Source organism: Arachis hypogaea, chromosome 10 (genome assembly GCF_003086295.3).
Source record: "Arachis hypogaea cultivar Tifrunner chromosome 10, arahy.Tifrunner.gnm2.J5K5, whole genome shotgun sequence".
Taxonomy (NCBI): domain Eukaryota; kingdom Viridiplantae; phylum Streptophyta; class Magnoliopsida; order Fabales; family Fabaceae; genus Arachis; species Arachis hypogaea.
The window spans coordinates 42,384,971-42,410,436 of record NC_092045.1 but is presented as its reverse complement, the minus strand read 5'-3'; the positions used below and the strand labels follow the sequence as shown (position 1 = coordinate 42,410,436).

The window sequence follows — 25,466 nt, the reverse complement described above, 5'->3', positions numbered from 1 at the left end:
CTCCATCTCCATTCTTCTAACCCCTTTCTTCTTCTACTGACATAAAGGAATCTCTATACTGTGACATAGAGGATTCCTCTTTCTTTTCTTGTTTTCTTCTCTTTCATATGAGCAGGAACAGGGAAAAAGGCACTCTTGTTGAAATTGATCCAGAACCTGAAAGGACTCTGAAGAGAAAATTAAGAGAAGCTAAATTACAACAATCCAGAAACAACCTTTCAGAAATTTTCGAACAGGAGAAGGAGATGGCAGCCGAAAATAATAATAATAATAATGCAAGGAGAATGCTTGGTGACTTCACAAAGCCAACGTCCAAGTTTGATGGAAGAAGCATCTCCATTCCTGCCATTGGAGCCAATAACTTTGAGCTTAAGCCTCAACTAGTTGCATTAATGCAACAAAACTGCAAGTTTTATGGACTTCCATCTGAAGATCCTTATCAGTTTTTAACTGAGTTCTTGCAGATCTGTGAGACTGTAAAGACGAATGGAGTTGATCCTGAAGTCTACAGACTCATGCTTTTCCCTTTTGCTGTAAGAGACAGAGCTAGAATATGGTTGGATTCACAACCTAAGGATAGCCTGGACTCCTGGGATAAGCTGGTCACTGCCTTCTTGGATAAATTCTTTCCTCCTCAAAAGCTGAGCAAGCTGAGAGTGGATGTTCAAACCTTCAAACAAAAAGATGGTGAATCCCTCTATGAAGCTTGGGAAAGATACAAGCAGTTGACCAAAAGATGTCCATCTGACATGTTTTCAGAATGGACCCTATTAGATATATTCTATTATGGTCTCTCTGAATTTTCGAAAATGTCACTGGACCATTCTGCAGGTGGATCTATTCACCTGAAGAAAACGCCTGAAGAGGCTCAAGAACTCATTGACATGGTTGCAAACAACCAATTCATGTATACCTCTGAGAGGAATTCTGTGAATAATGGGATACCTCAGAAGAAAGGAGTTCTTGAAATTGAAGCTCTGAATGCCATACTGGCTCAGAACAAAATGTTGACTCAACAGGTTAACATTATCTCTCAAAATTTGAATGGATTGCAACATGCATCCAACAGCACTAGAGAGGCAGCTTCTGAAGAAGCTTATGATCCTGAGAACCCTGCCATGGCAGAGGTTAATTATATGGGTGAACCTTATGGAAACACCTATAATCCATCATGGAAAAATCATCCAAATTTCTCTTGGAAGGATCAACAAAAGCCTCAACAAGGCTTTAACAATGGTGGACGCAATAGGCTAAGCAATAGCAAGCCATATCCATCATCTTCTCAGCAACAGACAGAGAATTCAGAACAAAATACTTCTAATTTAGCCAATATTGTCTCTGATCTGTCAAAGGCCACTTTCAGTTTCATGAATGAAACAAGATCCTCCATTAGAAATTTGGAGGCACAAGTGGGCCAGCTGAGTAAGAAAGTCATTGAAACTCCTCCCAGTATTCTCCCAAGCCATACAGAAGAGAATCCAAAAGGAGAGTGCAAGGCCATTGATTTACTCAAAGTGGCCGAATGCACTAGGGAGGAGGAGGACAAAAATCCTAGTGAGGAAGACCTCCTGGGACGTCCTTCAAGCAAGAAGGAGTTTCCTAATAAGGATCCAGAGGAATCTGAGGCTCATATAGAGACCATAGAGATTCCATTAAATCTCCTTCTGCCATTCATGAGCTCTGAAGACTATTCTTCCTTTGAAGAGGATGAAGATGTGACTGGAGAGCAAGTTGCTCAATATTTAGGAGCTATTATGAAGCTGAATGCCAAGTTGTTTGGTAATGAGACTTGGGAAAGTAAACCTCCCTTGCTCATTAGTGAACTAGATATTTGGATTCAGAAAACTCTACCTCAAAAGAAACAAGATCCTGGCAAGTTCTTAATACCTTGTACCATTGGCACCATGAGCTTTGAAAAAGCTCTATGTGATCTGGGGTCAGGGATAAATCTTATGCCACTCTCTGTAATGGAGAAGTTAGGGATCATTGAGGTACAACCTGCCTTGTTCTCATTGCAATTGGAAGATAAGTCATTGAGACAAGCTTATGGAATAGTAGAGGACGTGCTAGTAAAGGTTGAAGGCCTTTACATCCCTGCTGATTTCATAATCTTAGACACTAGGAAGGAAAAAGATGATTGCATCATCCTTGGAAGACCTTTCCTAGCCACAGCAGGAGCTGTGATAGATGTCAACAGAGATGAATTAGTCCTTCAATTGAATAGGGACTACCTTGTGTTTAAGGCACATGGCCATCCCTCTGTGACAAAAGAGAGTAAGCATGAAGAGCTTCTCTCAGTTCAAGGTCAAGAAGAGCCCACACAATCAAACTCTAAGTTTGGTGTTGTGAAGCCACAACCAAACTCTAAGTTTGGTGTTCAGACCCCATATCCAAACTCTAAGTTTGGTGTTGGGACAACACACTAAAATTGACCTGATCACCTTGTGGCTCCATGAGAGCCACTGTCAAGCTATTGACATTAAAGAAGCGCTTATTGGGAGGCAACCCAATTTTATTTATCTAATTTTTATTTTATTTTGTTCTATTGTTATTTTGTGTTTTATTAGGTACATGATCATGAGGAGTCACGAAAAAAATCAAAAAAATTAAAAACAGAGTCAAAAACAGAAGAAAAAAATTTTTCACCCTGGAGGACGCACGGGCTGGCGTTCAACGCCAGTAAGATGCATCTGGCTGGCGTTCAACGCCAGAACAGAGCACCATTCTGGCGCTGAACACCAGAAACAAGCAACATCCTGGCGCTGAACGCCAGGAAGGTGCCTGGAGGAGACAAGCTGGCGTTAAACGCCAGCAACAAGCATGAAACTGGCGTTCAACGCCAGAAACATGCATTACATGGGCGTTGAACGCCCAGAATGTGCACCAATGGGCGTTTAAACGCCAGAATGATGCACGAAGGCATTTTACATGCCTATATGGTGAAGGAATGGTATTTCTTTTCACCTCAGGATCTGTGGACCCCATAGGATCCCCACCTACCTCGCCCTCTCTCTTTCCATTCATGGTCATCCCTTCTATTTTTCATTCACCACCTACATCTATCCACTCTTCCCCATACACCCCACCTACCTTTACAATTCAACTTCTCTTTCCCACCCAATCCCACCCATATAGCCGAATCCATCTCCCCTCACTCACCTCCATTCTCTTCTTCTTCTTCTTCTTCTCTTCTTTTCTTTCTTGCTCGAGGGCGAGCAAAATTTTAAGTTTGGTGTGGTAAAAGCATAGCTTTTTTGCTTTTCCATTACCATTAATGGCACCTAAGGCCAGAGAAACCTCAAAGGGAAGACAAAAGCTTCCACCTCTGAGTCTTGGGAGATGGAAAGAATATAAGCCGTCATAGCTCAGTGGTAGAACATGTGGCTGCAAATCAAGAGATCCCTGAGATACCTCAGGGAATAAGTTATCCTCCACACAAATATTGGAAGCAACTAAGGATAGAAACACCAAAATTACTAGGAATCATTCAACAGAAGCAAGGAAGAGACATAAAGGAGCTCAAAAAGCACCATTGGACCTTCAAGAAGGCGCCACCCTCACTCAGGTGGATTCATTCCTTGCTCTTTATTTCTTTCTGTTTTCTGTTTTTAATGTTGTGTTTATCTATGTTTTGTGTCTCTACTTCATGATCATTTGTATGTAACCATGCCTTAAAGCTATGAATAAAATCCATTAATCCTTCACCTCTCTTAAATGAAAAATGTTTTAATTCAAAAGAACAAGAAGTACATAGATTTCAAATTTATCATTGAATTTAATTTAATTATATTGATGTGGTGACAATACTTTTTGTTTTCTGAATGAATGCTTGAACAGTGCATATTTTGATCTTGTTGTTTATGAGTGTTAAAATTGTTGGCTCTTGAAAGAATGATGAACAAAGAGAAATGTTATTGATGATCTGAAAAATCATGAAATTGATTCTTGAAGCAAGAAAAAGCAGTGAAAAAGGAAGCTTGCGAAAAAAAAATGGCGAAAAAAAAATAGAAAAAGAAGGAGCAGTAGAAAAAGCCAATAGCCCTTAAAACCAAAAGGCAAGGGTAAAAAGGATCCAAGGCTTTGAGCATCAATGGATAGGAGGGCCTAAGGAAATTAAATCCAGGCCTAAGCGGCTAAATCAAGCTGTCCCTAACCATGTGCTTGTGTCATGAAGGTCCAAGTGAAAAGCTTGAGACTGAGTGGTTAAAGTCATGATCAAAAGCAAAAGAGTGTGCTTAAGAGCTCTGGACACCACTAACTGGGGACTCTAGCAAAGCTGAGTCATAATCTGAAAAGGTTCACCCAGTTATGTGTCTGTGGCATTTGTGTATCCGGTGGTAATACTGGAAAACAAAGTGCTTAGGGCCACGGCCAAGACTCATAAGTAGCTGTGTTCAAGAATCAACATGCTTAACTAGGAAAGTCAATAACACTATCCCAAATTCTAAGTTCCTAAGAGACGCCAATCACTCTGAACTACAAAGGAAAAAGTGAGATGCCAAAACTATTCAGAAGCAAAAAGCTACAAGTCCCGCTCATCTAATTAAATTAATATTCATTGATATTCTGGAATTTATAGTATATTCTCTTCTTTTATCCTATTTGATTTTCAGTTGCTTGGGGACAAGCAACAATTTAAGTTTGGTGTTGTGATGAGCGGATAATTTATACGCTTTTTGGCATTATTTTTAGGTAGTTTTTAGTATGTTTGAGCTACTTTTAGGGATGTTTTCATTAGTTTTTATGTTAAATTCACATTTTTGGACTTTACTATGAGTTTGTGTGTTTTTCTGTGATTTCAGGTAAATTCTGACTGAAATTGAGGGATTTGAGCAAAACTCTGAAAAAGGCTGACAAAAGGACTGCTGATGCTGTTGGAATCTGACCTCCCTGCACTCGAAATCGATTTTCTAGAGCTACAGAACTCCAATTGGCGCGCTCTCAACGGCGTTGGAAAGTAGACATCCAGGGCTTTCCAGCAATATATAATAGTTCATACTTTATTCGAAGAATGACGACGTAACTTGGCGTTGAACGCCAAGTTCATGCTGATGTCTGGAGTTAAACGCCAGAAAAACGTCATGATCCGGAGTTGAACGCCCAAAACACGTCATAACTCAGAGTTCAACTCCAGGTAAAGCCTCAGCTCGTGGATTGATCAAGCTCAGCCCAAGCATACACCAAGTGGGCCCCGGAAGTGAATTTATGCATCATTTACTTACTCATGTAAACCCTAGTAGCTAGTCTAGTATATATAGGACATTTATCTATTGTATTAGACATCTTTGGTCTCAGTTTTGTTTTATTCTTCATCCTAAGAGATCATTGATCACGTTAGGGGGCTGGCCATTCGGCCATGCCTGAACCTCTTTTACTTATGTATTTTCAACGGTGGAGTTTCTGCACACCATAGATTAAGGGTGTGGAGCTCTGCTGTACCTCAAGTATTAATGCAATTCTATTATCTTTTATTCAAATCTCTCTTATTCTTATTCCAAGATATTCATTCGTACCCAAGAACATGATGAATGTAATGATGAAAGTGACGATCATTATCATTCTCACTTATGAACGCACGTGATTGACAACCACTTCCGTTCTACATGCAACAGAGCTTGAATGCGTATCTCTTAGATTCCCCAACAGAATCTTCGTGGTATAAGCTAGATAGATGGTGGCATTTATGAGGATCCGGAAAGTCTCACCTTGTCTGTGGTATTCCGAGTAGGATCCTGGGAATCCGGAAAGTCTAACCTTGTCTGTGGTATTCCGAGTAGGATTCCGGTAATGAATGACTGTGACGTGCTTCAAACTTGCAAGTGCTGGGCGTTAGTGACAGACGCAAAAGAATCAAGGGATTCTATTCCAGTAGGAGCGGGAACCAACCAGTGATTAGCCGTACTGTGACAGAGTGCGTGAGCATTAGTTTTCACTGCGAGGATGGGATGTAGCCATCAACCATGGGTGATGCCTCCAGACGATTAGCCGTGCGAGTGACAGCCGCATAGGATCATTTTCCCGAGAGGATTGAAAGTAGCCACCGCTGATGGTGAACCCCTATACAAAGCTTGCCATGGAAAGGAGTAAGAAGGATTGAGTGGAAGCAGTAGGAGAGCAGACGTCCTTGAGCCATACAGCATCTCCATTCGCTTATCTGAAATTCCCACCAATGAATCTGCATAAGTCTTCTATCCTTTTTATAATCTATTCTCTTATTTCTATTTTCAAAAACCCAGTACACTTGCTGGTTAGTTGAACGGAGTTGTGAATTCAACCAGTGCCATAATAATGATTTATCTCAAAATAGTTAGAACATGGATCACAATTTCGTCCACCACATCTACATTGTTCAGCTCCATTACTCCTCTAGTGTTCCCTCTTTCGGAAGCATAGAAGTAGTCATTCTCAGCTACAATTTCAATGACATCTATGGCTTTGATGAGCGGATAATTTGTATACTTTTTGGCATTATTTTTAGTATGTTTTTAGTATGATCTAGTTAGTTTTTAGCATATTTTTATTAGTTTTTAGTTAAAATTCACCTTTCTGGACTTTACTATGAGTTTGTGTGTTTTTCTGTGATTTCAGGTATTTTCTGGCTGAAATTGAGGGACCTGAGCAAAAATCTGATTCAGAGACTAAAAAGGACTGCAGATGCTGTTAGATTCTGACCTCCCTGCACTTGAAGTGGATTTTATGGAGCTACAGAAGCCCAATTGGCGTGCTCTCAACGGCGTTGGAAAGTAGACATCCTGGGCTTTCCAGCAATATATGATAGTCCATACTTTGCCCAAGATTTGATGGCCCAAACCGGCGTACAAAGTCACCCTCAGAAATCCCAGCGTTAAACGCCGGAACTGGCACCAAAATGGGAGTTAAACGCCCAAACTGGCATAAAAGCTGGCGTTTAACTCCAAGAAGAGTCTCTACACGAAAATGCTTCATTGCTCATCCCAAGCACACACCAAGTGGGCCCGGAAGTGGATTTTTATGTCATTTACTCATTTCTGTAAACCTTAGGCTACTAGTTCTCTATAAGTAGGACCTTTTACTATTGTATTTTCATCTTTTGATCACTTTAGATCTCTAGATCATCTTTTGATCACTTTAGATCTCTAGATCAGACTTTGGTAGCTATCTTCATTTTTATGCTATCTTAGATCACTGGGAGGCTGGCCATTCGGCCATGCCTAGACCTTATACTTATGTATTTTCAACGGTGGAGTTTCTACACACCATAGATTAAGGTGTGGAGCTCTGCTGTACCTCGAGTATTAATGCAATTACTATTGTTCTTCCATTCAATTCCGCTTGTTCTTGTTCTAAGATATCACTTGTTCTTCAACTTGATGAATGTGATGATCCGTGACACTCATCATCATTCTCACCTATGAACGTGTGACTGACAACCACCTCCGTTCTACCTTCGATTGGGTGAATATCTCTTGGATTCTTTAATCGGAGTCTTCGTGGTATAGGCGAGAACTGATGGCGGCATTCAAGAGAATCCGGAAGGTCTAACCTTGTCTGTGGTATTCTGAGTAGGATTCAATGATTGAATGACTGTGACGTGCTTCAAACTCCTAGCAGGCGGGGCGTTAGTGACAGACGCAAAAGAATCGATGGATTCTATTCCGGCCTGACCGAGAACCGACAGCTGAATTCCGCGTGCTGTGACAGAGCATATGCAATCATTTTCACTGAGAGGATGGGAGGTAGCCACTGACAATGGTGAAACCCTACACAAGCTTGCCATGGAAAGGAATAAGAAGGATTGGATGAAGACAGTAGGAAAGCAGAGAGACGGAAGGGAAGGCATCTTCATGCGCTTATCTGAAGTTCCTACCAATGAATTACATAAGTATCTCTATCTTTATCTTATTGTTTATTTTCGTTCATCATCATATCCATTTGAGTTTGCCTGACTAAGATTTACAAGATGACCATAGCTTGCTTCATACTAACAATCTCCGTGGGATCGACCCTTACTCGCGTAAGGTTTATTACTTGGACGACCCAGTGCACTTGCTGGTTAGTTGTGCGAAGTTGTGTAATGCCATGGTACTGAACTACCAAGTTTTTGGGGTTCATGACCGGGGATTATGAGAGTTGTGAAAAGTATTGTTCACAATTTCGCGCACCAGGCTTCCTCAATGGTCTTCTTCTTGTTCAAAGAACCTCCGGATGAATGGTCTACGGCCTTCTTAGATTCATATGACAGTCCTTCATAGAAGATGTGCAGCTGCACCCATTCATTGAACATATCAGATGGACATCTCCTTGTTAGGTCTTTAAACCTCTCCCATGCTTCATATAGAGTCTCACGATCTTGTTGCCTGAAAGTTTGGACCTCAGCTCTCAGCCGATTGACTCATTGAGGGGGGTAAAATTTTGCTAAGAATTTGTTCATAACATCATCCTAAGTTGTCAAGCTCTCCTTTGGAAAAGACTCCAACCACTTGGTTGCCTTGTCTCTGAGAGAGAATGGGAACAACAACAGTCTATAGATGTCTGGTTGAATGCCATTGGACTTCACTGTGTCACATATTCTCAGGAATGTGCTTAAGTGTTGGTTGGGGTCTTCTTGGACACCTCCTCCGAACGAGCAATTGTTCTGAACTAGGGTGATGAGCTGTGGCTTTAGTTCAAAGTTGTTGGCATGGATGGTCGGTTTTTGGATGCTACTTCCGCAATTCCCTGGGTTTGGGTTGATGTAAGAGCCCAAGACTCTTCTATCTTCCCCACCAGGATTTGCTCTACCTCCTCCACCATGGTTGTGCACTTCTTCCTCACGATGGTCTTCCATGGTTGTTTCAAAGTATTCTTCACAATGTTCCTCCTCTTCTTTAGCACCCACTACATGTTTTTCTTTTGCCTCTTTTCTTAATCTTAAGAAGGTTCTCTCAGGTTCAGAATCAAAGGACGTTGAAGCTCCGCTTCTTCTCCCTGTCATACAACCAACAGAGTGCAAGCAAAGAAAAGTAATGCAGAAAGTATCTTGTTAGAATTACTTGTTAGTGTCAGTGATGCAATATATCAAACAGTTAGTGGGTTAGTGAACTAAATTGTAAATAGCAAAGAAAAACTAAGAAACAGGGGAGGGGAAGAATTAAACTAAAACGGAAAGCAAATTAACCGAACAGAAAATTAAATCAAACAAAATACAAATGCTCAATCTAGTGATCCTCTAATGTAATCATTGTCGATGCACAATCAATCCTCGGCAACGGCGCCATAAACTTGATCGGGGTAAAACTTGTCTCTCAACAAATTCCCATTCGGCAAGTGTACCGAATTTGTCGTCAAGTAAAAACTCACAATAGAGTGAGGTCGGATCCTACAGGGATTGATTGATCAAGCAACTTTAATTAGAGGAATGATCTAGTTGAGCGAATCCATGAATAGAATTGATAATTACAGAAATTAAAATGGCGAGAAATTAAATGACTGAAAGTAAAGAGCAGAATTGTAAATGGGAATGGGGGAATTGCTCATAAAAGTAAATTGCAAAAAATAAAGAGAATGGGTAAGATCAGAAATGGGGAGTTCATTGGGCTTAGGAGATGTTGCATTCTCCGGATCAATTTCATTTTCATCTCTTCCTCAATCAATGCACTCATTGATCTCCTTGGCAATCTTAAGTGATTGAATCACAATTTCTTGCAATTCAATCTCTCAAATCTTGATCAATAGCCAATTCCTTGGTCAATTGCTCATGAGAAGAGATGAAGTGTGGTCACTGATTATACCACATGCACTTTCCAAATCAAATGCTTAGAGGGTTATAGCCACATACCTATCCACACTCAATTTGGTCCAGCATGAGAAAGCATTTCTAGCTAATCTCTTCATTCTTCTTTCAAGGATCCGAAGAGATCCATGTTTGAATAGCTTCTTTTCCAAGATAACTATCCAATTGGATGAAGATCGAAAGCTTTCAAGTAAAATCAAAAGGAAAGATAGAAGAAGAATAAGAAAATTAGTATTGATCCATCAAATTACAACAGAGCTCCCTAACCCAATGAAAGGGTTTAGTTGTTCATAGCTCTAGAAATCAAAATCAAAGATGGAGAATACATCATAAAGCTAGAAGTTCCAAGAAAGTAGATACAAAGAGTAGTTCTCTCTCCTAGCTCCTCCCCAAAAGCTCCTCTCTATTTCAAAACTACTCCTATATATACTACTCTTCTCAACTTCTAGTTAGTTCTTCAAGTTTTGGGCCTCTGGATCTTTGAGCTTGAAGCAGTTCCTTTCTTCAATTGGGCTTGGCTTACTTGCAGAGAGAAAGTGTAAAGTGGGCAGAGACTTTAGCTCAAGACGTTAGGGGTGTTTAACATTTAGTGAAAATATAAGTTCGAGAACGTTAGTGACACTTAACATTGTCACTAACGTTGCCATGCACCCCTTTGCCTCACGTTAAAGCCCACGTTAACTAGGTTAACGTGGCTTTTAACTTTGCCTTGCTAGCCCTCGAGAACATTAGTGACACTCAACATTGTCACTAACGTTCAAGTGTGCCCCTTCTTGCTTCACGTTAAAGCTCACGTTAACTAGGTTAACGTGGCTTCTAACGTGGCTTTTGCCAACCTTCGAGAACGTTTGTGACACTCAACATTGTCACTAACGTTCAAGTGTGCCCCTAGGTCTCACGTTAGAGTCCACGTTAACTGGGTTAACGTGGCTTCTAACGTGGCCATTCTTAGCCATCCCAACGTTAGTGACAATGTTGAGTATCACTAACATTGGCTCATTCTTCATTCCTCATCATTAGCTTCCACGTTAACAAAGTTAGCGTGGAGGTTAACGTGGCTCTTGGGGGTTGTGTGGTTGCTCCAACGTTAGTGACAATGTTGAGTGTCACTAACGTTGCCGACAACTCTCCATCTCTTACGTTAGCTCCCACGTTAACCAAGTTAACGTGGGAGTTAACGTGGCTCTTTGCACCTTAGGCCAACGTTAGTGACAATGTTGAGTGTCACTAACGTTGGCTTCTCTTCCCCTTTTAACGTTAGAGGCCACGTTAACTAGGTTAACGTGGCTTCTAACGTGGCCATTTGTGAGCAATTGCCAACGTTAGTGACAATGTTAAGTGTCACTAACGTTGGCTCAACTTCTCTTCTCCACGTTAGAGTTCACGTTAACTTAGTTAACGTGACTCTTTAACGTGGGCATTGATGGCTTTTGAGAGTGTTTTTGGAAATCACTTTTCTCCTTAACTTTGCAAGTTACCTCCCATTCCTTGCTTCCTTTGGTCCTAAAATCAAGCAATAGCGTGCATCAAAGTTGGTGCACGAAATTGCAATCACACTTTTGCAACCCCGCACAACTAACCAGCAAGTGCACTGGGTCGTCCAAGTAATACCTTACGTGAGTAAGGGTCGATCCCACGGAGATTGTCGGCTTGAAGCAAGCTATGGTTATCTTGTAAATCTTAGTCAGGATATCAGAAATTATCAGGATTGATTGTGAAAAGTAAAAGAACATGAAATAGGTACTTATTTTGCAGTAATGGGGAACAGGTTGAGGTTTTGGAGATGCTACATCTTCTGAATCTCTGCTTTCCTACTGTCTTCTTCTTCAAACACGCAAGGCTCCTTCCATGGCAAGCTGTATGTAGGGTTTCACTGTTGTCAATGGCTACCTCCCATCCTCTCAGTGGAAATGTTCAACGCACCCTGTCACGGCACGGCTATCCATCTGTCGGTTCTCAATCAGGCCGGAATAGAATCCAATGATTCTTTTGCGTCTGTCACTAACGCCCCGCCTTCAGGAGTTTGAAGCTCGTCACAGTCATTCAATCATTGAATCCTACTCAGAATACCACAGACAAGGTTTAGACCTTCCGGATTCTCTTGAATGCCGCCATCAGTTCTAGCTTATACCACGAAGATTCCGATTAAAGAATCCAAGAGATATCTACTCAATCTAAGATAGAACGGAGGTGGTTGTCAGGCACACATTCATAGTTGAGAATATGATGAGTGTCACGGATCATCACATTCATCCGGGTTAAGAACAAGTGATATCTTAGAATGGAAGCAAGCATGATTGAATAAGAAACATTAGTAATTGCATTAATCCATCAAGACACAGCAGAGCTCCTCACCCCCAACCATGGGGTTTAGAGACTCATGCTGTAGAAGATACAATGAGAAACGTGTAAAGTGTCATGATGTACAGATACAATGTCAAAAGATCCTATTAATAGTAAACTAGTAACCTAAGGTATACAGAAATGAGTAAATGACGTAAAAATCCACTTCTGGGTCCACTTAGTGTGTGCTTGGGCTGGGCAATGAAGCATTTTCGTGTAGAGACCTTTTTTGGAGTTAAACGCCAGCTTTTATGCCAGTTTGGGCGTTTAACTCCAAGTTTTATGCCAGTTCCGGCGTTAAACGCTGGAAATTCTGAGGCTGATTTGCCACGCCGGTTTGGGCCATCAAATCTCGGGCAAAGTATGAACTATTATACATTGTTGGAAAGCCCAGGATGTCTACTTTCCAATGCCGTTGAGAGCGCACCAATTGGGCTTCTGTAGCTCCAGAAAATCCACTTCGAGTGCAGGGAGGTCAGAATCCAACAGCATCTGCAGTCCTTTTCAGTCTCTGAATCAGATTTTTGCTCAGGACCCTCAATTTCAGTCAGAAAATACCTGAAATCACAGAAAAACACACAAACTCATAGTAAAGTCCAGAAAAGTGAATTTTAACTAAAAACTACTAAAAATATACTAAAAACTAACTAGATTATACTAAAAACATACTAAAAACAATGCTAAAAAGCGTATAAATTATCCGCTCATCACAACACCAAACTTAAATTGTTGCTTGTCCCCAAGCAACTGAAAATCAAAATAGGATAAAAAGAAGAGAATATACTATAGACTCCAAAATATCAAGGAAACTTAGCTCCAATTAGATGAGCGGGACTAGTAGCTTTTTGCCTCCGAACAGTTTTGGCATCTCACTCTATCCTTTGAAGTTCAGAATGATTAGCATCTATAGGAACTCAGAACTCAGATAGTGTTATTGATTCTCCTAGTTAAGTATAATGATTCTTGAACATAGCTAGTGTATGAGTCTTGGCTGTGGCCCAAAGCACTCTGTTTTCCAGTATTACCACCGGATACATACATGCCATAGACACATAATTGGGTGAACCTTTTCAGATTGTGACCCAGCTTTGCTAGAGTCCCCAATTAGAGGTGTCCAGGGTTCTTAAGCACACTCTTTTTGCCTTGGATCACAACTTTATTTCTTTCTTTTTCTTTCTCTTTCTTTCTTTTTTTTTCGATTTTTTTTTGTATCCACTGCTTTTTCTTGCTTCAAGAATCAATTAGATGATTTTTCAGATCCTTAATAACAGTTCTCTTTTTCCTCATTCTTTCAAGAGCCAACAATTTCTAACATTCTCAAAACAACAAATTCAAGAGACATATGCACTGTTCAAGCATTCATTCAGAAAACAAAAATTATTGTCACCACATCAAACTAATTCAACTAGTTTCAAGGATAAATTTCGAAATCCTGTACTTCTTGTTCTTTTGTGATTAAAGCATTTTTCATTTAAGAGAGGTGATGGATTCATAGGACATTCATAGCTTTAAGACATGAATTTTAAATTTTATTAATTATGAATTAAAAACAAGACTCAAAAATAGATATAAGATTAGACTAGAAAATAAAAATAGAAAACAAAAATTTAAATAGGCTCCTAATGATAGAGGTTTTCACAGAGTTAGGACTCAACAACCTTGATTTTGAGAAGTGGATGCTCCCTCAACTTGAGATGAAAGCTTTTGGCATTTCAACTCTTGGAGTTCACGCCCCTGCTTCTCTTGTTCCTTCAGCAATTTTCAGAGCATGCAGTTCTGATTCTGCTGTTCTTCCTTCAGTTGCTCCATAGTTTCTTGCAACTTGGTGATAGATGCTTCTAGGCTGGTCCAGTAGTCAATTTTAGGGAATTCAGGGAGGAACTCCTGTGCCCTCCTTTTGATAGAGTTGTCTTGCATTTGTCCTTCCATTGACTTCTTGGTGATTGGATGTTCAATGGGTATGAATTCATCTACTCCCATCTTTACCCCAGCCTCTTTACAGAGCAAGGAGATCAAGCTTGGGTAAGCCAATTTGGCTTCAGTGGAATTTTTATTTGCAATTGTGTAGATCTCACAAGCAATTACATGATGAACCTCCACTTCTTTTCCAAGCATAATGCAATGAATCATCACTGCTCTCTTGATAGTGACCTCAGAACGGTTGCTAGTGGGCAATATGGAACGCCCAATAAAGTCTAGCCAACCTCTTGCAATTGGTTTGAGGTCTCCCCTCTTGAGTTGGTTTGGGACACCCTTAGAATTGGTTATCCACTTAGTTCCAGGGAGGCATATGTCCTCTAGAACTTGATCCAACCCTTTATCTGCTCTCACCATTCTCCTATTAAAGGATTCAGGATCATCTTGCAGTTGAGGTAATTTGAAGATTTCTCTTATTTTGTCCAGATGGAAGTACATAACTTTCCCTCTGACCATAGTTCTGTAGGTATGGTAAGCAGTTCCAGTCATTCTCTGCTTATCTGTTAACCACAGATTTGAGTAGAATTCCTGAACCATGTTGCTTCCAACCTTTATTTCAGGATTGGTTAGAACTTCCCATCCTCTGTTTCGAATTTGCTCTTGGATCCCCGGATATTCATCTTCTTTCAGATCAAATTTAACTTCCGGGATCACTGACCTAAGACCCATTATTTTGTGATAATGGTCTTCATGTTCTTTGGTTAAGAACTTCTCTTGATTCCAAAGATTCTTTGGATTATTCTCTTTCTTTCCTCTTAAATTGGTTTGTTTTCCCTTAGGAGCCATGATCTTGATGAATCTTGGCTTAGTGATCACGGAAAAGCACACCAAACTTAGAGGTTTGCTTGTCCTCAAGCAAAAGAAAGGAAAGAAGAGAGAGAAGAGAAGAGCAAATTCGAATGGTGTGGGGGAATTAGGGGGCCAAACGTTTATTTATAAGGGGGGAGGGAGATTTCGAAAAAATTGAAGGGAGATTTGAGAAGATATGGAGAGAATTTGAGAGAAGAGTGAGTTTTTGAGTAAGATATGGGATTGATTTGAGAGGGATTTGAAGAATGATTTTGATTTTTGAAGATTTGAAGGTGAATGATGAAAGGTTAAGATGTATTTATGTAGAAAAGTATGGGCAAGAAAAGGAAAATTTAAAAAAATTTGATTGAAAATCAAAATCGTGGTCCCCCACCTTTCTGGCGTTAAACGCCCAGAATGGCACCCATTCTAGCGTTTAACGCCCATTTGTTGCCCCTTTTGGGCGTTTAACGCCCAGCCAGGTACCCTGACTGGCGTTAAACGCCAGAATTCCTTTATCACTGGGCGTTTTTCTAAAACGCCCAGGATGCTGCACACCTGGCGTTAAACGCCCAGAATGGTGCCCATTCTGGCGTTTAATGCCCAAAATGGTACCTTTACTGGCGTTAAACGCCCAGAATGGTGCCCATTCTGGCGTTTAACGCCCAAAATGCCCCTTACTGGCGTTTTTTCGCCAGTAAGCTCTTTTTCTCTGCTTTTTGAGCTGAATCCTTCTGTAACTCTGTGAATTCCTTCATTTTTGATACTTGCCTCTGTAAAAACAAAACATATAACCTGCTAATGACTGGGTTGCCTCCCAGCAAGCGCTTCTTTACTGTCTTTAGCTGGACTTTTATTGAGAATCACTCAAGTCTCAGTTTTGAGCATTCCTGCTCAAAATTTCCTTCAAGATAATGCTTGATTCTCTGTCCATTAACAATGAACCTTTTGTCAGAATCAGTATCCTGAAGCTCAACATATCCATATGGTGACACTCCTGTAATCACATACGGACCCCTCCACCGGGATTTGAGTTTTCCTGGAAATAATTTGAGCCTAGAGTTGAAGAGCAGAACCTTTTGTCCTGGCTCAAAGACTCTGGTTGACAACTTCTTGTCATGCCACTTCTTTGCCTTTTCCTTATAAATTTTTGCATTTTCAAAGGCATTGAGTCTGAACTCTTCTAGCTCATTTAGCTGGAGCAATCTTTTTTCACCAGCTAACTGAGCATCCATGTTTAGGAATCTGGTTGCCCAGTAGGCTTTATGTTCCAGTTCCACGGGCAGATGACAGGCCTTCCCATACACCAGTTGGTATGGAGAGGTTCCTATAGGAGTCTTGAATGCTGTTCTGTATGCCCACAGAGCATCATCCAAGCTCTTTGCCCAATCCTTTCTCCGGGCTATCACAGTCCGTTCCAGGATTCTTTTTAGCTCTCTGTTAGAGACTTCAGCTTGCCCATTTGTCTGTGGATGATATGGAGTTACCACTTTGTGGCTAATTCCATATCTAACCATAGCAGAGTATAGCTGTCTATTGCAGAAATGAGTGCCCCCGTCACTGATTAGTACTCTGGGAACACCAAATCTGCTGAAGATGTGTTTCTGGAGGAATTTCAGCACGGTCTTGGTATCATTAGTGGGTGTAGCAATTGCTTCTACCCACTTAGATACATAGTCCACTGCCACCAGAATGTAAGTGTTTGAGTATGATGGTGGGAATGGACCCATGAAGTCAATTCCCCATACATCAAACAATTCTATCTCTAATATCCCTTGTTGAGGCATGGCATATCCGTGAGGTAAGTTACCAGCTCTTTGGCAACTGTCACAGTTACGCACAAACTCTCGGGAATCTTTATAGAGAGTAGGCCAGTAGAAGCCACATTGGAGGACTTTAGTGGCTGTTCGCTCACTTCCAAAATGTCCTCCATACTGTGATCCATGGCAATGCCATAGGATCCTTTGTGCTTCTTCTCTGGGTATACATCTGCGGATCATTCCACCTGCACATCTCTTAAAGAGATATGGTTCATCCCATAGGTAGTACTTGGCATCTGAAATTAATTTCTTTCTTTGCATTCTGCCGTACTCCTGGGGTATGAACCTCACAGCTTTATAATTTGCAATATCTGCAAACCATGGAGCTTCCTGAATGGCAAAGAGTTGCTCATCTGGGAAAGTCTCAGAGATCTCAGTAGAAGGGAGGGACGCCCCAGCTACTGGTTCTATTCGGGACAGATGATCAGCTACTTGGTTCTCTCTCCCTTTTCTGTCTCTTATTTCTATATCAAACTCTTGCAGAAGCAACACCCATCTTATAAGCCTGGGTTTTGAATCCTGCTTTGTGAGTAAGTATTTAAGAGCAGCATGGTCAGTGTACACAACCACTTTGGATCCCACTAGATAGGATCTAAACTTGTCAATGGCATAGACCACTGCAAGTAACTCTTTTTCTGTGGTTGTGTAATTCTTCTGTGCGTCATTTAGAACACGGCTGGCATAATAAATGACGTGCAGAAGTTTGTTATGCCTCTGTCCCAACACTGCACCAATGGCATGGTCACTGGCATCACACATTAGTTCAAATGGTAATGTCCAATCTGGTGCAGAGATGACTGGTGCTGTGACCAGCTTAGCTTTCAGGGTCTCAAATGCCTGCAGACACTGTGTGTCAAACACAAATGGTGTGTCAGCAGCTAGCAGGTTACCCAAAGGTTTTGCAATTTTCGAAAAATCCTTTATAAACCTTCTGTAGAATCCTGCATGCCCCAGAAAGCTTCTGATTGCCTTAACATTGGCAGGTGGTGGTAATTTTTCAATTACCTCTACCTTTGCCTTATCCACCTCTATTCCCCTGCTTGAAATTTTGTGCCCAGGGACAATTCCTTCAGTCACCATAAAGTGACATTTCTCCCAGTTTAAAACCAGGTTAGTCTCTTGGCACCTTTTCAGGACAAGTGCTAGGTGATTAAGACAGGAGCTGAATGAGTCTCCATATACTGAGAAGTCATCCATGAAGACTTCCAGAAATTTCTCTACCATATCTGAGAAGATAGAGAGCATGCACCTTTGAAAGGTTGCAGGTGCATTGCACAGACCAAAAGGCATCCTTCTGTAGGCAAAAACGCCAGAAGGGCAAGTAAATGCTATTTTCTCTTGGTCCTGAGGGTCTACTGCAATTTGGTTGTAGCCTGAATAGCCATCCAAAAAGCAGTAATAATCATGACCAGCTAGTCATTCTAGCATTTGGTCTATGAATGGTAAAGGAAAATGATCCTTTCTAGTGGCTGTATTGAGCCTTCTGTAGTCAATACACATACGCCATCCTGTGACTGTTCTTGTAGGAACCAGTTCATTTTTTTCATTATGAACCACTGTTATGCCTCCCTTTTTGGGGACAACTTGGACAGGGCTCACCCAGGGGCTATTAGAAATAGGATAAATAATCCCAGCCTCTAGTAATTTAGTGACCTCTTTCTGCACCACCTCCTTCATGGCTGGATTTAGCCTCCTTTATGGTTGAACCACTGGTTTGGCATTATCCTCCAACAGGATCTTGTGCATGCATCTAGCTGGGCTAATGCCCTTGAGATCACTTATGGACCACCCAAGAGCTGTCTTGTGTGTCCTTAGCACTTGAATCAGTGCTTCCTCTTCCTGTGGATTTAAAGCAGAGCTTATAATCACTGGAAAAGTGTCACCCTCTCCCAGAAATGCATACTTCAGGGATGGTGGTAGTGGTTTGAGTTCAGGTTTGGGAGGCTTATCCTCCTCCTGAGGAATTTTCGAAAATTCATTTGTTTCCACTGATTCTTCTTGATCAGGTTGAGCATCTTTGAAGATGTCCTCAAGCTCTGATTCTAGGCTTTCAGTCATATTGATCTCTTCTACCAGAGAGTCAATAATGTCAGCGCCCATGCAGTCATTTGGTGTGTCTGGATGCTGCATAGCTTTTACAGCATTCAACTTGAACTCATCCTCATTGACTCTCAGGGTTACTTCCCCTCTCTGTACATCAATGAGAGTTCGTCCAGTTGCTAGGAAAGGTCTTCCTAGAATGAGAGTTGCACTCTTGTGCTCCTCCATTTCCAGCACCACAAAGTCAGTTGGAAAGGCGAATGGCCCAACCTTGACAATCATATCCTCTATTATGCCTGATGGATATTTAATGGAGCCATCAGCAAGTTGGAGGCATATCAGGGTTGGTTTGACTTCTCCAGTCAACCCAAGCTTTCTGATAGTGGATGCAGGTATTAGATTGATGCTTGCTCCAAGGTCACATAGGGCTGTCTTGGTGCAAGCACCTTCTAATGTGCATGGTATCATAAAGCTTCCTGGATCTTGAAGCTTTTCTGGTAAGCTTTTTAGAATGACTGCACTGCATTCTTCAATGAGAAACACTTTTTCAGTTTCTCTCCAATCCTTCTTATGACTTAAGATTTCTTTCATAAACTTAGCATAAGAAGGTATTTGCTCAAGTGCCTCTGCAAACGGAATCTTTATTTCAAGAGTCCTTAGATAGTCTGCAAAGCGGGCAAAATGCTTATCCTGTTCCGCTTGGCGGAGCTTTTGAGGATAAGGCATCTTGGCTTTATATTCTTCAACCTTAGATGCTGTAGGTTTATTCCTTACAGAAGTGGTTGATGAAGCCTTTTTAGAGGGATTACTGTCAGCACTCTCAGGTGTCTGATCCTCCCTTGGCGTCTGAACGCCAGGATTGGGTGGAAAATGGGCGTTTAACGCCAACTTTTCCCCCTTTTCTGGCGTTTGAACGCCAGAACTGGGCAAGGAATGGGCGTTTAACGCCAGTTTTCCTTCCCTCTCTGGCGTTTGAACGCCAATAACATTCCTCTCTGAGCTCTTACTGTCCTCAGAGGGATTTTGAACAGTGGTTTGGTTATCCCCTGTCAATTGTCCATTGTTTGGCTTTTTGCTACTTTGAGCAGTGTTATTCAGTGTCTTCCCACTCCTCAGTTGAACTGCTTGACATTCCTCTGTTATCTGTTTAGATATTTGCTGTTTTGCTTGATTCAACTGCAGTTCTATGTTCTTGTTAGCAACTTTAGTTTCATGGAGCATCTCTTTAAATTCTGCTAACTGTTCTGTCATCAAGAGCAATTGTTGATTAAGCTCAATCATCTGTTCTTGAGGATTAGGGTCAGTGACTATTGTCATGACTTCCTCTTTTGGAGAGAACTCATTGCTAGAGTACAAATATTGATTTCTAGCAACAGTGTCTATAAGCTCTTGAGCTTCTTCAATTGTCTTCCTCGTGTGGATAGATCCACCAACTGAGTGGTCTAAAGACATCTGAGCTTTTTTTGTGAGCCCATAGTAGAAGATGTCTAACTGTACCCACTCTGAAAACATTTCAGAGGGGCATTTTCTTAGCATACCTCTATACCTCTCCCAGGCATTATAAAGGGATTCACTATCCTCTTGTTTAAAGCCTTGGATGTCCAGCCTTAGCTGTGTCATCCTCTTTGGAGGGTAAAAATGATTCAGAAATTTGTCTGATAACTGTTTCCATGTCTTTATGCTTGCTGTAGGCTGGTTATTCAACCACCTCTTAGCTTGATCTTTTACAGCAAATGGAAACAATAATAGTTTGTAGACATCCTGATCCACCTCTTTATCATGTACTGTGTCAGCAATTTGTAAGAACTGTGCCAGAAACTCAGTAGGCTCTTCCTGTGGAAGACCGGAATACTGGCAATTTTGCTGCACTATGATAATGAGTTGAGGATTTAGCTCAAAGCTGCTTGCTTTGATGGGAGGTGTATAGATGCTACTCCCATATGCAGCTGTAATGGGGTTAGCATATGACCCCAGAGTCCTTTTGGACTGATCAATCCCACTTAGATCCATAATGGATAAAGGGAAATGGTATGGATTGCAAGTAGATAAAAATATATTTAAATTTTTTTTTGAATTAACCGAAAAAAATAAAATAAAACCAAGAGGAAAATAAAATAAGTAAAAAAATTCGAAAATCAAAAGAAAATAAGATCAAAGCAAATTGAAAACTGGATCAATTAGTTAATTAAAAAGATTTTGAGATTAGCAATTAGAAAGATATGATTGAGAAAATTTTTATGAAAAAGATTTGATTTTTGAAAAGAGGAAAGAGAAAAACAACAAAAAGACACCAAACTTAAAATTTTAAGAAAATCAAACACTAATTTTCGAAAATTTTTAAGGGAAAAACACAAAGAGGACACCAAACTTAGAATTTTTAAGGATCAAAAAGAGACTAAGGACATGCAAAATCGAAAATTAAAAGAAAAGCAAAAGCATGCAATTGACACCAAACTTAAAATATGAAACTAGACTCAACTAAAAGACTCTAAACCAACAAAAACAAAACAGTCCTAATCTAAGCAACAAGATAAGCCGTCAGTTGTCCAAACTCAACAATCCCCCGCAACGGCGCCAAAAACTTGGTGCACGAAATTGCAATCACACTTTTGCAACCCCGCACAACTAACCAGCAAGTGCACTGGGTCGTCCAAGTAATACCTTACGTGAGTAAGGGTCGATCCCACGGAGATTGTCGGCTTGAAGCAAGCTATGGTTATCTTGTAAATCTTAGTCAGGATATCAGAAATTATCAGGATTGATTGTGAAAAGTAAAAGAACATGAAATAAGTACTTGTTTTGCAGTAATGGGGAACAGGTTGAGGTTTTGGAGATGCTACATCTTCTGAATCTTTGCTTTCCTACTGTCTTCTTCTTCAAACACGCAAGGCTCCTTCCATGGCAAGCTGTATGTAGGGTTTCACCGTTGTCAATGGCTACCTCCCATCCTCTCAGTGGAAATGTTCAACGCACCCTGTCACGGCACGGCTATCCATCTGTCGGTTCTCAATCAGGCCGGAATAGAATCCAGTGATTCTTTTGCGTCTGTCACTAACGCCCCGCCTTCAGGAGTTTGAAGCTCGTCACAGTCATTCAATCATTGAATCCTACTCAGAATACCACAGACAAGGTTTAGACCTTCCGGATTCTCTTGAATGCCGCCATCAGTTCTAGCTTATACCACGAAGATTCTGATTAAAGAATCCAAGAGATATCTACTCAATCTAAGATAGAACGGAGGTGGTTATCAGGCACACGTTCATAGTTGAGAATATGATGAGTGTCACGGATCATCACATTCATCCGGGTTAAGAACAAGTGATATCTTAGAATGGAAGCAAGCATGATTGAATAAGAAACAGTAGTAATTGCATTAATCCATCAAGACATAGCAGAGCTCCTCACCCCCAACCATGGGGTTTAGAGACTCATGCTGTAGAAGATACAATGAGAAACGTGTAAAGTGTCATGATGTACAGATACAATGTCAAAAGATCCTATTAATAGTAAACTAGTAACCTAAGGTATACAGAAATGAGTAAATGACGTAAAAATCCACTTCTGGGTCCACTTAGTGTGTGCTTGGGCTGGGCAATGAAGCATTTTCGTGTAGAGACCTTTTCTGGAGTTAAACGCCAGCTTTTATGCCAGTTTGGGCGTTTAACTCCAAGTTTTATGCCAGTTCCGGCGTTAAACGCTGGAAATTCTGAGGCTGATTTGCCACGCCGGTTTGGGCCATCAAATCCCGGGCAAAGTATGGACTATTATACATTGCTGGAAAGCCCAGGATGTCTAATTTCCAATGCCGTTGAGAGCGCGCCAATTGGGCTTCTGTAGCTCCAGAAAATCCACTTCGAGTGCAGCGAGGTCAGAATCCAACAGCATCTGCAGTCCTTTTCAGTCTCTGAATCAGATTTTTGCTCAGGACCCTCAATTTCAGTCAGAAAATACCTGAAATCACAGAAAAACACACAAACTCATAGTAAAGTCCAGAAAAGTGAATTTTAACTAAAAACTACTAAAAATATACTAAAAACTAACTAGATTATACTAAAAACATACTAAAAACAATGCCGAAAAGCGTATAAATTATCCGCTCATCAAAAGTTCTAGTCCACGTCATGGGTAATGCAATATATAATTTTGTCATTAAAATCATGCAAAATCCACATGAAATAATGTAAAATGCACAATGTATGCTTGAATCAAGGTCTGAGTGAATATTTGCCCAAAACTAACTTATTTCCTAAGAAAATGCATGAAATTACCTAAAAGCAGTAAAGAAAAGGTCAGTGAAACTGGCGAAAATGCCCTGGCATCAGTTTGTCTTGGAGAACTTATTTATTTTTAAACAAATAGGTAGAAACTTTTTTGCATGTAGTTGCATTCATATAGATAGGTTGCATTTCATACATCCTACCATTCCTATTTATAGTTTCTCTTGAGCTTAGCATGAGGACATGCTATTGTTTAAGTGTGAAGAGGTTGATAAACTACTATTTTATAGTTTATCCTGTGCTTAATTGAGTGGATTTTATCAACTCTTTACCCACTTATTCATACTATTTGCATGGTTTTACATTTGCCTTCCTAATTATGTGCTTTAATTGAAAACATGCTTCTTTGGCCTTAAGTTTCCTATGTTTAATCCTCTCTTATTATCATTAGATGCCTTGATAAGTGTGTTAAGTGTTTTCAGATATTATAGGGCAGGAATGGCTCAGAAGATAGAAAGGAAGAATGCAAAAATGGAAGGAATACAAGAAGTTGGAGAAACTACTAAGCTGTCCAACCTGACCTCTTTGCACTCAAACATCTATAACTTTAGCTACAGAGGTCCAAACAATGCGGTTTCAGTTGCGTTGGAAAGCTAACGTTCGGGGCTTCGATTTGATATATAATATGCCATAGTTGCCCTGAAGCTAGGTGACGCGAACGCGTAATCCACGCGGACGCGTCGCATCTGCAAACTTCAATCCGCGCGGCCGCGTGGGCGACGCCTCCGCGTCGCTTGACCGCGACCTGTACGGACCAGAAAGCGCTGGAAGTGACTTCTGGGCTGTTTCTGACCCAATTTTTGGCCTAGAGAATACATATTAGAGGCTATCAAGTGGGGGAATGCATCCATTCATGATCATGCTCTCATAATTCATAATTTTTAGTTTTAGATGTAGTTTTTAGTGAGAGAGGTTCTCTCCTCTCTCTTAGGATTAGGATTAGGATTTCAACTTCTTCATTACAGGTTCAATATTCCTTTTACTATTTAATTTCTCTTCTATTTCTGTTTACTCTGAAGCTTTTATTGTGTTTGATTGACGTTGCCCAATTAGCTGTTGATATTGTCCATGTTAGAATTGACATTTTTATTTAATATAATTTGAGGTATTTCAGATTTATATGTTATGGATGCTTTGGCTTTATCCAATTTATTTTCATTCAGGTAGATTTTACTTTTCCCCTTTTTGGTCTTGGTTAAGAAATTAGTAACTCAGGAGTTATCTTAGCTCAACATAATTGATAACTGTTATCTTTGCTAATTGAACTGAACTTCAATAATCCCAACCTATTCTTAGGAAATAAATAGGATTCGAAGGTCAAACTAATTAGTCCCTTGACTTTCCTTTGCTTTAGCAAAGGTTAACTAAGTGGAATTAAGATTCAACTTTCATTATTAGTGATAAGAATAACTAAGTCTGGACTTCCAATTTCTCATACCTTGCCAAGGAGTTTATTTTATAGTTATTTATTTATTTTAGTTGTTATTTAAATTACTTGTCATACTTCTTCCTTAATTCCAAAACCCCCAATTTTACCTTTTTCATAGCCAATAATAAGAACATACCTCCCTGCAATTCCTTGAGAAGACGACCTGAGGTTTGAATACTCGGTTATCAATTTCAAAGGGGTTTGTTACTTGTGACAACAAAAACGTTTGTATGAAAGGACTTTTGTTAGTTTAGAAGCTATACTTGTAACGGGAATTTATTCTGAATTCTAGACCACGCAAAAGTTCTCTCATCATGTTCTTCCCATTTTTGATGCTTTTTTCTCCTAAAATTCAGCACAACTCATCTCAAAGTAGTGTACCATAATATTCATCAAAAAATGCACGAATTGTACTGATCAAATGAAATTTGTGCTCTTTTATGGTCTTCTTTATGCAAGAAAGAAGGGTAGATGATGCAAGTCATCAGCCATCAAGAAGGGAAACAAAATACTTCTAAATGGGCGGATGATGAGTTCTTGTGCACAATCTTTTGAGAAAAAAAGCATCAGTTGTAGCAGCCCATCCACTTGCACTTATTTGCATGCACCAAGGATGGTGCAATCTTTAAGTGTGGGGAGGTCGATATATACCAACTTTCATGGGTAACTACTTCTTTTTCCAATACCAATGTTTAATTAGTTAGTGGTTGCATTTGTATGTTTGATTGCTATTTGTTAGATTTCATGCATATTTTACCACTAATTGGTTAAAGTGATAAATTCTTTTCTAAGAAACTATCTTAAAGCATTTCAATAATTTGAATTAAAATTTTTGTTAAAATTGTTTGAAAAAATTTATTTTGGAACATGGGTTAGAGCTCGAACACACAAAACCATTGAGATTTTGAACCTATTCGATTGGTTGTATTTTACCAACCAATATGTTATTTTGGTGTGTGCTGTTCTCTCTAAAATTGTGATCTTTGTCTTGCTTGATTCTATATTTCCATTGTTTGATGTATGCATGCACTTATATGATT

The 25,466-nt window shown here is 40.2% G+C and overlaps 1 non-coding gene across 1 annotated transcript; it reads right to left on the bottom strand.

The window, feature by feature from the left end:
• Positions 1–647: 647 nt before the first annotated feature.
• On the bottom strand, positions 648–751 carry LOC112719470 (small nucleolar RNA R71). The gene has a single exon (XR_003161772.1). It is a non-coding gene; the product is annotated as a small nucleolar RNA R71 (small nucleolar RNA).
• Positions 752–25,466: the final 24,715 nt, after the last annotated feature.